The following is a 12,197-nucleotide window of genomic DNA, read 5'->3' on the forward strand; positions in this document are numbered from 1 at the left end:
AAGACACAGGCCCACAGGAACAGCTGAAGACCTGTAGAGAGGAAAAACTACACGCCCGAAAGCAGAACACTCTGTCCCCATAACTGACTGAAAGAGAGGAAAACAGGTCTACAGCACTCCTGACACACAGGCTTATAGGACAGTCTAGCCACTGTCAGAAATAGCAGAACAAAGTAACACTAAAGATAATCTGATGGCGAGAGGCAAGCGCAGGAACCCAAGCAACAGAAACCAAGACTACATGCCATCATCGGAGCCCAATTCTCCCACCAAAACAAACATGGAATATCCAAACACACCAGAAAAGCAAGATCTAGTTTCAAAATCATATTTGATCATGATGCTGGAGGACTTCAAGACAGACGTGAAGAACTCCCTTAGGGAAACACAGGAAAACATTAATAAACAAGTAGAAGCCTACAGAGAGGAATCGAAAAAATCCCTGAAAGAATCGCAAAAATCCCTGAAAGAATTCCAGGAAAACACAATCAAACAGTTGAAGGAATTAAAAATGGAAATAGAGGGGCTGGGGATTTAGCTCAGTGGTAGAGCACTTACCTAGGAAGCGCAAGGCCCTGGCTTCGGTCCCCAGCTCCGAAAAAAAGAACCAAAAAAAAAAAAAAATGGAAATAGAAGAAATCAAGAAAGAACACATGGAAACAACCCTGGATATAGAAAACCAAAAGAAGAGACAAGGAGCTGTAGATACAAGCTTCACCAACAGAATACAAGAGATGGAAGAGAGAATCTCAGGGGCAGAAGATTCCATAGAAATCATTGACTCAACTGTCAAAGATAATGTAAAGCGGAAAAAGCTACTGGTCCAAAACATACAGGAAATCCAGGACTCAATGAGAAGATCAAACCTAAGGATAATAGGTATAGAAGAGAGTGAAGACTCCCAGCTCAAAGGACCAGTAAATATCTTCAACAAAATCATAGAAGAAAACTTCCCTAACCTAAAAAAAGAGATACCCATAGACATACAAGAAGCCTACAGAACTCCAAATAGATTGGACCAGAAAAAAAACACCTCCCATCACATAATTGTCAAAACACCAAACGCACAAAAAAAAGAAAGAATATTAAAAGCAGTAAGGGAAAAAGGTCAAGGAACATATAAAGGCAGACCTATCAGAATCACACCAGACTTCTCGCCAGAAACTATGAAGGCCAGAAGATCCTGGACTGATGTCATACAGACCCTAAGAGAACACAAATGCCAGCCCAGGTTACTGTATCCTGCAAAACTCTCAATTAACATAGATGAAGAAACCAAGATATTCCATGACAAAACCAAATTTACACAATATCTTTCTACAAATCCAGCACTACAAAGGATAATAAATGGTAAAGCCCAACATAAGGAGGCAAGCTATACCCTAGAAGAAGCAAGAAACTAATCGTCTTGGAAACAAAACAAAGAGAGTGAAAGCACACAAACATAACCTCACATCCAAATATGAATATAACGGGAAGCAATAATCACTATTCCTTAATATCTCTCAACATCAATGGCCTCAACTCCCCAATAAAAAGAAATAGATTAACAAACTGGATACGCAACGAGGACCCTGCATTCTGCTGCCTACAGGAAACACACCTCAGAGACAAAGACAGACACTACCTCAGAGTGAAAGGCTGGAAAACAACTTTCCAAGCAAAGGGTCAGAAGAAGCAAGCTGGAGTAGCCATTCTAATATCAAATAAAATCAATTTTCAACTAAAAGTCATCAAAAAAGATAAGGAAGGACACTTCATATTCATCAAAGGAAAAATCCACCAAGATGAACTCTCAATCCTAAATATCTATGCCCCAAATACAAGGGCACCTACATACGTAAAAGAAACCTTACTAAAGCTCAAAACACACATTGCACCTCACACAATAATAGTGGGAGATTTCAACACCCCAATCTCATCAATGGACAGATCATGGAAACAGAAATTAAACAGTGATGTCCACAGACTAAGAGAGGTCATGAGCCAAATGGACTTAACGGATATTTATAGAACATTCTATCCTAAAGCAAAGATATACATTCTTCTCAGCTCCTCATGGTACTTTCTCCAAAATTGACCATATAATTGGTCAAAAAACGGGCCTCAACAGGTACAGAAAGATAGAAATAATCCCATGCGTGCTATCGGACCACCACGGCCTAAAACTGGTCTTCAATAACAATAAGGGAAGAATGCCCACATATACGTGGAAATTGAACAATGCTCTACTCAATGATAACCTGGTCAAGGAAGAAATAAAGAAAGAAATTAAAAACTTTTTAGAATTTAATGAAAATGAAGGTACAACACACCCAAACTTATGGGACACAATGAAAGCTGTGCTAAGAGGAAAACTCATAGCGCTGAGTGCCTGCAGAAAGAAACAGGAAAGAGCATATGTCAGCAGCTTGACAGCACACCTAAAAGCTCTAGAACAAAAAGAAGCAAATACACCCAGGAGGAGTAGAAGGCAGGAAATAATCAAACTCAGAGCTGAAATCAACCAAGTAGAAACAAAAAGGACCATAGAAAGAATCAACAGAACCAAAAGTTGGTTCTTTGAGAAAATCAACAAGATAGATAAACCCTTAGCCAGACTAACGAGAGGACACAGAGAGTGCATCCAAATTAACAAAATCAGAAATGAAAAGGGAGACATAACTACAGATTCAGAGGAAATTCAAAAAATCATCAGATCTTACTATAAAAACCTATATTCAACAAAACTTGAAAATCTTCAGGAAATGGACAATTTCCTAGACAGATACCAGGTATCGAAGTTAAATCAGGAACAGATAAACCAGTTAAACAACCCCATAACTCCTAAGGAAATAGAAGCAGTCATTAAAGGTCTCCCAACCAAAAAGAGCCCAGGTCCAGACGGGTTTAGTGCAGAATTCTATCAAACCTTCATAGAAGACCTCATACCAATATTATCCAAACTATTCCACAAAATTGAAACAGATGGATCACTACCGAATACCTTCTACGAAGCCACAATTACTCTTATACCTAAACCACACAAAGACACAACAAAGAAAGAGAACTTCAGACCAATTTCCCTTATGAATATCGATGCAAAAATACTCAACAAAATTCTGGCAAACCGAATTCAAGAGCACATCAAAACAATCATCCACCATGATCAAGTAGGCTTCATCCCAGGCATGCAGGGATGGTTTAATATACAGAAAACCATCAACGTGATCCATTATATAAACAAACTGAAAGAACAGAACCACATGATCATTTCATTAGATGCTGAGAAAGCATTTGACAAAATTCAACACCCCTTCATGATAAAAGTCCTGGAAAGAATAGGAATTCAAGGCCCATACCTAAACATAGTAAAAGCCATATACAGCAAACCAGTTGCTAACATTAAACTAAATGGAGAGAAACTTGAAGCAATCCCACTAAAATCAGGGACTAGACAAGGCTGCCCACTCTCTCCCTACTTATTCAATATAGTTCTTGAAGTTCTAGCCAGAGCAATCAGACAACAAAAGGAGATCAAAGGGATACAGATCGGAAAAGAAGAGGTCAAAATATCACTATTTGCAGATGATATGATAGTATATTTAAGTGATCCCAAAAGTTCCACCAGAGAACTACTAAAGCTGATAAACAACTTCAGCAAAGTGGCTGGGTATAAAATTAACGCAAATAAATCAGTTGCCTTCCTCTATACAAAAGAGAAACAAGCCGAGAAAGAAAGTAGGGAAACGACACCCTCATAATAGACCCAAATAATATAAAGTACCTCAGTGTGACTTTAACCAAGCAAGTAAAAGATCTGTACAATAAGAACTTCAAGACACTGAGGAAAGAAATTGAAGAAGACCTCAGAAGATGGAAAGATCTCCCATGCTCATGGATTGGCAGGATTAATATAGTAAAAATGGCCATTTTACCAAAAGCAATCTACAGATTCAATGCAATCCCCATCAAAATACCAATCCAATTCTTCAAAGAGTTAGACAGAACAATTTGCAGATTCATCTGGAATAACAAAAAACCCAAGATAGCTAAAGCTATCCTCAACAATAAAAGGACTTCAGGGGGAATCACTATCCCTGAACTCAAGCAGTATTACAGAGCAATAGTGATAAAAACTGCATGGTATTGGTACAGAGACAGACAGATAGACCAATGGAATAGAACTGAAGACCCAGAAATGAACCCACACACCTATGGTCACTTGATTTTTGACAAAGGAGCCAAAACCATCCAATGGAAAAAAGATAGCATTTTCAGCAAATGGTGCTGCTTCAACTGGAGGTCAACATGTAGAAGAATGCAGATCGATCCATGCTTATCACCCTGTACAAAGCTTAAGTCCAAGTGGATCAAGGACCTCCACATCAAAACAGACACACTCAAACTAATAGAAGAAAAACTAGGGAAGCATCTTGAACACATGGGCACTGGAAAAAATTTCCTGAACAAAACACCAATGGCTTATGCTCTAAGATCAAGAATCGACAAATGGGATCTCATAAAACTGCAAAGCTTTTGTAAGGCAAAGGACACTGTGGTTAGGACAAAATGGCAACCAACAGATTGGGAAAAGATCTTTACCAATCCTACAACAGATAGAGGCCTTATATCCAAAATATACAAAGAACTCAAGAAGTTAGACCACGGGAGACAAATAACCCTATTTAAAAATGGGGTTCAGAGCTAAACAAAGAATTCACAGCTGAGGAATGCCGAATGGCTGAGAAACACCTAAAGAAATGTTCAACATCTTTAGTCATAAGGGAAATGCAAATCAAAACAACCCTGAGATTTCACCTCACACCAGTGAGAATGGCTACGATCAAAAACTCAGGTGACAGCAGATGCTGGCGAGGATGTGGAGAAAGAAGAACACTCCTCCATTGTTGGTGGGATTGCAGACTGGTAAAACCATTCTGGAAATCAGTCTGGAGGTTCCTCAGAAAATTGGACATTGAACTGCCTGAGGATCCAGCTATACCTCTCTTGGGCATATACCCAAAAGATGCCTCAACATATAAAAGAGACACGTGCTCCACTATGTTCATCGCAGCCTTATTTATAATAGCCAGAAAATGGAAAGAACCCAGATGCCCTTCAACAGAGGGATGGATACAGAAAATGTGGTACATCTACACAATGGAATATTACTCAGCTATCAAAAACAACGAGTTTATGAAATTTGTAGGCAAATGGTTGGAACTGGAAAATATCATCCTGAGTGAGCTAACCCAATCACAGAAAGACATGCACTGTATGCACTCATTGATAAGTGGCTATTAGCCCAAATGCTTGAATTACCCTAGATCCCTAGAACAAACGAAACTCAAGACGGATGATCAAAATGTGAATGCTTCACTCCTTCTTTAAATGAGGAAAAAGAATACCCTTGGCAGGGAAGGGAGAGGCAAAGATTAAAACAGAGACTGAAGGAACACCCATTCAGAGCCTGCCCCACATGTGGCCCATACATATACAGCCACCCAATTAGACAAGATGGATGAAGCAAAGAAGTGCAGACTGACAGGAGCCAGATGTAGATCGCTCCTGAGAGACACAGCCAGAATACAGCAAATACAGAGGCGAATGCCAGCAGCAAACCACTGAACTGAGAATAGGTCCCCCGTTGAAGGAATCAGAGAAAGAACTGGAAGAGCTTGAAGGGACTCGAGACCTCATATGTACAACAATGTCAAGCAACCAGAGCTTCCAAGGACTAAGCCACTACCTAAAGACTATACATGGACTGACCCTGGACTCTGACCTCATAGGTAGCAATGAATATCCTAGTAAGAGCACCAGTGGAAGGGGAAGCCCTGGGTCCTGCTAAGACTGAACCCCCAGTGAACTAGACTGTTGGGGGGAGGGCGGCAATGGGGGGAGGGTTGGGAGGGGAACACCCATAAGGAAGGGGAGGGGGGAGGGGGATGTTTGCCCGGAAACCAGGAAAGGGAATAACACTCGAAATGTATATAAGAAATACTCAAGTTAATAAAAAAAAAAAGAAAGAAAAAAAAAGATAGTAATCTCAAACACTCCAAGCATCAATAAAGTCCTTTATAGAACGTAACTGTAGACACAGAGCAAGCCTGTAGTCAATCTCATTAAAAATTGTGATTTGGGTTGATTTAAACGCCTGTTTCCTTACCTACTTCTTTAGACAATACTGTATTCTTGTTTATTTAAACTTTAGTTGTAATACTCCTATTGTATTTATATGCCACACTTAAACGTTATGTCAGATACGAAGGGCAAGAAAAAAATCAAACCCAGATCACAGTGGCTGGTAAGTTTTCGGTGATTCAGGAATTTTATTCCTTATTGGTCTTGCCAATTATTTTTCTTTCCAAAAGACTGATTTCTTATCCACTTGGCATGAGACCATCTTTACCAGATTCCAAAAAGTACCAAGGGGCATAAAGCAATACTTGGCCTCAACAGGCACATGATGTGATATTTGGTCAACAGGAGAAGCTGGGAACTGAAATCTTCACCTCCTGCCTTGGTTTCTTTCCCTGTTTGTATGACAGACACCCAAGCAAGAACAGTTATGGAGTGAAAGGTCTTAATTTGGCTAATAATTCAAGGACACATCCTGGTGACAGGAGCTTGAAGCAGCCATAGTCAGAAAGCAGAATGCTGAGCACTGCCTTCTTCTGTATTCAGTCAAGGATCCAGCCTGTGAAATGGTGCTGCCCATATTTAGGGTGAGTCTTTCTACCTCAGTTACACTGATCAAGAAAATCCGTCACAGACATCCCTAGAAAGTAACCTCATCTACGTAAGTCCTCATGGACAGGCATAGAGGTTCCTTTCCTGGTTGATTCTAGGACCTGGCAAATTGAAAATAAATACATATTCCCAAACTCTATGAGGCTAATTAACTGTATGTAATCCAACCTGATGTTTCCACAAATATATTCTAAGTGCTTTGATTTATACCTGTTTTGTTCTCTTACTACAAAAACACATTGGAATATGTTACTTGGCAGTAACCTGAATCTACATTTCCCAGGCTATGGTCAACCCTCACATTTGGCTCCAGAATGAACTGTCTCATATTCCCTTTGAAATGAGAGCCATGATTCTGAGTTAACACCAGGAAAAGTCGTGCATTAAAGGATCTTGACACTCCGATGTGTCATTCTTATTGCTTCTCACTTGCAACCAAGCAGGCTTCTCTGTCCAAGAGCTCTGGCAAATTGCATTTCCTCAACAAGTCATTTCTAGTGCCAACTCAGAGACTCATTATTAAACTGATAAGAACAGATACTACACTTGATCTTAGCCAAAAGGCCGAGAAGCGATCAGAGACTCATTATATAACAGGGAGTGGTGGGCTACCATGCTCAGCACATATCAGGACCTCTGTCAAACTTTGTCAAGCTCCAGGCGAGTATGAAATCAATCCCTAGTAACCACTTCTTTAATAGCAATTCTCGATGCTCTGGTTTGCTCATTTTATAGATAAGGTCAAAATCCAGAGACAGAATAGCCAAAAGGCTCAAATTCACTCTCCAGGTTAGTAATGGGGTGAGGCTTTCACCTCTCAACCACAGCCTCATGTTCAATCTGAACTTCATATCCTACACACTCATACAGTGCTTAAAGAAAACACCTTCTGGAACCAATAGTCACCTCTGAAGTGGACAATGAGTCAGACATATTAACCAACAGAGCTGTGAAGTGACAAAATCCAGAAGGAAATATGAAGTGCCTGATTTTGTGTCAAGAGGAGAGGCAACCAGTGAGGGGTGGGGTGGGCGATGATAACGGAGTGTCTCCCTGATATCCCAACACATTGGCTAAGAAGAGAAGGTCAAGGATTCCTGATAGATGAACAAAGTTCCAAAAGTCTAAAACACAAGGTAAGTGTGGAGAAATGTAATTCATATACTACCACCTAGGAGAGGCATACACAGATAAGACAGTGCAAGAGGGGTCTGTGTCCATAAAAGGGAATTGGGTTTTATCCTCTGGGCAACAAGAGCCCTCCAATAGCTGGGATCTTATGTCTATTTTTAGAGAGGTGCTCTGGCAGTGGATGGAGGAGAACATAGGGAGGGCTGGAAGGCTGAGTCAAGAAGCCGATAAAGGAGCAGCTGTTGAAAATGTGACTACAGTAAGCAAAGCAGACCATCCTTACTTACGCAAGTGCTGTGAAGGATTTTCTACTGAGATAGGCTATGTCATGGAGGGCAGACTGTACTCTCTTTCTGAAGACACCTCAACTGCTAATCTCATGGCACTAAGTGACGAACAGGAAGGTAGCTTCTAGAACAACTTCTTCCTCAACAGCAGGAAGAGTCAAATGAGTTATCATCATCTTGCTCAAAACATATTAGCATTTAAAACATGGGAATAATTTCTGAAATTTTCCATTTCGAGTGTTTTGAGCCACACTTGACCACAAATATAAACTATGGATAAGAAAAGACTCCAACTCGTTTTCCCTGAAATTCAGCAGGACTAATTTGACTCCTGTCCCCTCTACATTCTATCTATCTACATTCACCCTCTGAGTTTGAGTTTCTATTTTTAAAATGAAGCTAATAAGGTCAGTCCCTTAGGACTATTTTGGAATTAAAGTGAAATGATGTGTTAATTCTATGTTGAGGGGAGCAAATCCAATCTTTTTTACCAGTTTACACATACACACACACACACACACACACACACACACACACACACACACACACACACACCTGAAGCTCTAAGAAGAAACCGCCCCATACAGACTGCATACTCAATTCTGCCAGGGCTCTGTTTGAGAGATCTTGTTTAACTCTATCATTAGTCAATGGATGTTCCTTTACCCCATCCTTAAAGCATGTGTGATTTGATGGTCCAGGAGAATCTGTAGCCCCTGTTAGGTCTCTCCTCCTTTCTCCTCCCTTGCATCTAATTAGCTGTGTGTCTGTTCCTCTGCAGTAAGAGGCTTTTGTTTGGATAACACCCTTCAGTTCATAACTTTCCTCACAATTTTGTTTTTCATTTTAGCCCTAAACTTTAGAACATAGTTGGCTCTTACCTCCCATAGCTACACTTACTTTTCTCCTTGCCATGACCAAATGTCTGACAGAAAGCAACTTAAGGATAGAAGTGTTTATTTGGGACCACAATTTAAATATATTTATTTATTTATATCATCCTCATCATCATCATCATAGCACAGAAGGCACCTGAGCACAAGGTTGGATGATCACATTCAATCCAGTCAGCTAGCAGAGAGCAGACAAGAAGTGAAGCCCAGAGAAAACCTCAAGCTCTGCCTCCTCTGACCCAATTCCTCCCCCAAAACTCCAGCTATGAAAGCCTCCAAAGCAACGCAGCTACCAGAAGCCAAGTGCAAATGCATGAACCCAGGAAGGACATTTTATATGGCACCTACAACAAAAGAGAAGAGCTTTGAAGGTAACAGAGCTAAGGCTGGATCTGACTAGCTGAGACGCATTGAACACGTGTCTTTACTCCTCTGGGACTTGGATTGGGAATCTGCAAATGCCATAATGGATGTCACAGCTAGCAGGAGGGTGAGGATGCAATGGCATTCAGTACTACCATTCAATTTCAAATGCATGACTTGGAAGGTACCCAGTAACCTCTAAGTAAACAGACCTGAACCAAAGAGGGCCGAGAGCAAGGCAAGGACACACCCCGTCACCCCTGGGGCTCAAGGGATCCTGACTACCATCAAATTGTATGGCCTCATACTAACCAAGCCCCAAGCCTCTACCCAGAGGAAAGGTGACCACTGTCACATAGCCTGTCAATGTATGCTCCATTCCCACAGCTATTAGGGTAACATTAACTAAGCCTGTTTCCTCAAAATACAAAACCCTCTCTTTCCTCTGAAATCTCTAAGAGCAGACACCATGTTTTGTCTGACAGGACTGAAACTATAGATGTCAGACTCTCACCATACCTCTTACTTTACTAAATTTCTTGCCTGGAGGATAATTCAACTCAGTCTATCTAGCAAGCTGGCTAGAGTCCAGCATAACTGGCCAGTTCAAAATTCCCCGGGTCTAATATTAAGGAGGCAAAAGTTTCTCATGCATTGGTACAAATACAAAAACAAAGGCAGACAAATGATTGGTTTAGACTGGAATCCATTCTATTCTGCAGCAAGAGAAACACAGAGGAATGCACAAACTCAGAGTTGAATTCTGTCCTTTCATTTACTAGTTCTATGACCTGAGACAGGTAGTTTTATTTCCTGCCTCAGTTTCTTATCAATGAAATAGGAGTGGCGATAATAAGCTCTACTTCGTGGAATTGCTGGGAGGATGTATATGGATGACACTTAGGCCAGAGCCTGGACCATAGACACCACCAGAGAAAGGGTTCACTGTGCCTGCTAGAATCCTTGCATAGCTCAAAAGTGGTTCCCTGTTACGCAGAGAGAATGTGTAGGATGATGTCATTATGCAGCAAGGCCAGCCCACAACATGAATGTGGTCCTCCTCCAAAGTATAAAAGTCCACAGACAAATTTGTCTCTCCAAACTCCAGACCACAGAGTACAGAACTGATATGTCCTTCAAAGCTGGGAAGTAGCATTAGGACTCTTCCTGAAGTCTAAGGTGCGAAAATGGAGCTGAACTTCAGAAGACACCAAAGTCATCTTGGAAATAAAGGCAAAGTTTCAAAGGCCCTTCAGATTTTCGTTTTCAAAGGATTGATGTAAACCAAGCTGCTGGAGACAAACAGACAAAAAAGATTAAAAATAGCTGTGATTGTCACAGCTTTTAAATGAGGAGCTCAGCTGGTGTCAGGACTTCCGGGAAGCACTGAACACCCTGCGCTCCATTCCCACAGACTCACACCCTAGAGGATTTTGATTCCTGATTCTTCCATCTATCACTCCCAGAGTGCCTCGAAGATTCCCAGAGTAGGAGCCACTTCATGGGACACCAGATTAAAGACTCTTGGCTCGCCAGAGTCCCATTTATGTGCCGTCAACACCTGAGCCCATTGGGAAGAGGTTTGCTGGTCCCATTGGAAGCTGGAACTCATTCCTTAAGCATGCATGACCCAGAAAGTCCTGAGGGGAGGCAGTTCTCTGTGTCACTTTCTCTGCTTTGGAGACTGTCAACAGCTGTGGAGAGCCTTCTCAGGCTACGCCCAGGTCCCTCACGTCAGCACCTCAGGGAAACTGGAGTTCCCTCTCAGTGGCCTGTGCACAGTTTGTTTCTCACTGTTGTTTTGTCTTCTTTTGCAGCCCACCATCAGTTCTGATCTAGTATTTAGAAGTCTCAGGATCATATCCTTCTTCTTGGATGCCAACCCAGGGTATGGGGACTCATCCCGATGTTCTGCATGAAGACATGCGCTACTCATGAGATGTTTTGGGTTCCTAGCAGCGTCCCATTCTGTGTCCATCAGGGAATTCCCTGGGGGAATAGAGAATCCTCGAGAGGCAGGTGGCAGAGTGGCTTTAATATGTAATAGTTCCAACAGCCCAAATACCCTATGGGACTCCAAACGCATTAAGAAATTTCTTTCTTATAGTTGCCTCACCTAATTGGTTGCTCTGTAAATAAAATTTCCACCTACTTTTCTCAAGAAAGGATCCCTCAGGAATCCACCCAGGTTGGTGGGGAGATGTTCTGAAGACTGAGGGAGATGTTGGGTCCTCTGACCTTCCTTCTGATCAAATTCCAGAATGATAATGGCCTAAGAAAACTCAGAAATCCCCAAAAATAATGTCTGAATTTCACTATCTTGGTTTCATCTCATAGTTCTAATGAACAGGAACATCGAATTATATGACATTAAGTTTCTTACTTCCAACAGTTTGTAAATGTTATGGTGGTTGGGTGGTAAATGTTAGTGATCTCTTACCTACATTTACTCTTCAGCTTCTGTCTGCCTCTCTCTGCCTTTCTCTAACCCAGGAAAGCGTATCGATGCTACGAGACCCTTCTTGGAAATACACACATAGCATTGTGTCTGTCTTCCACTATAAGGAGAACTTAGTCACAAAATACGTACATGAGACCCTCTGCACATCTTATGCCGATAGAGAAAGAGGTACTCCAAGGAGATGCACACACCAGAGCACCTTTGGGGCAGAGATCCATGAATAGTGCCGTAGAGATGCTCAGCAGGTAAAGGCACTTAACGCCTGGCCTAAGGATTTCAGTTGGACCCCTAAGATGCTCATTATGGAAGAAGAGAACCAACTATAGT

The 12,197-nt window shown here is 41.4% G+C and overlaps 1 protein-coding gene and 1 pseudogene across 2 annotated transcripts in view; both read right to left on the reverse strand.

The window, feature by feature from the left end:
- Positions 1 to 12,197, reverse strand: part of Cysltr2 (cysteinyl leukotriene receptor 2) — a 39,272-nt gene that overhangs the window by 21,211 nt on the left and 5,864 nt on the right. The gene's annotated exons all lie outside the window — the stretch shown is intronic.
- On the reverse strand, positions 7,109 to 7,311 carry LOC120097279 (U2 spliceosomal RNA; annotated as a pseudogene).

This window comes from Rattus norvegicus, chromosome 15, assembly GCF_036323735.1.
Source record: "Rattus norvegicus strain BN/NHsdMcwi chromosome 15, GRCr8, whole genome shotgun sequence".
In the NCBI taxonomy this organism is placed as follows: domain Eukaryota; kingdom Metazoa; phylum Chordata; class Mammalia; order Rodentia; family Muridae; genus Rattus; species Rattus norvegicus.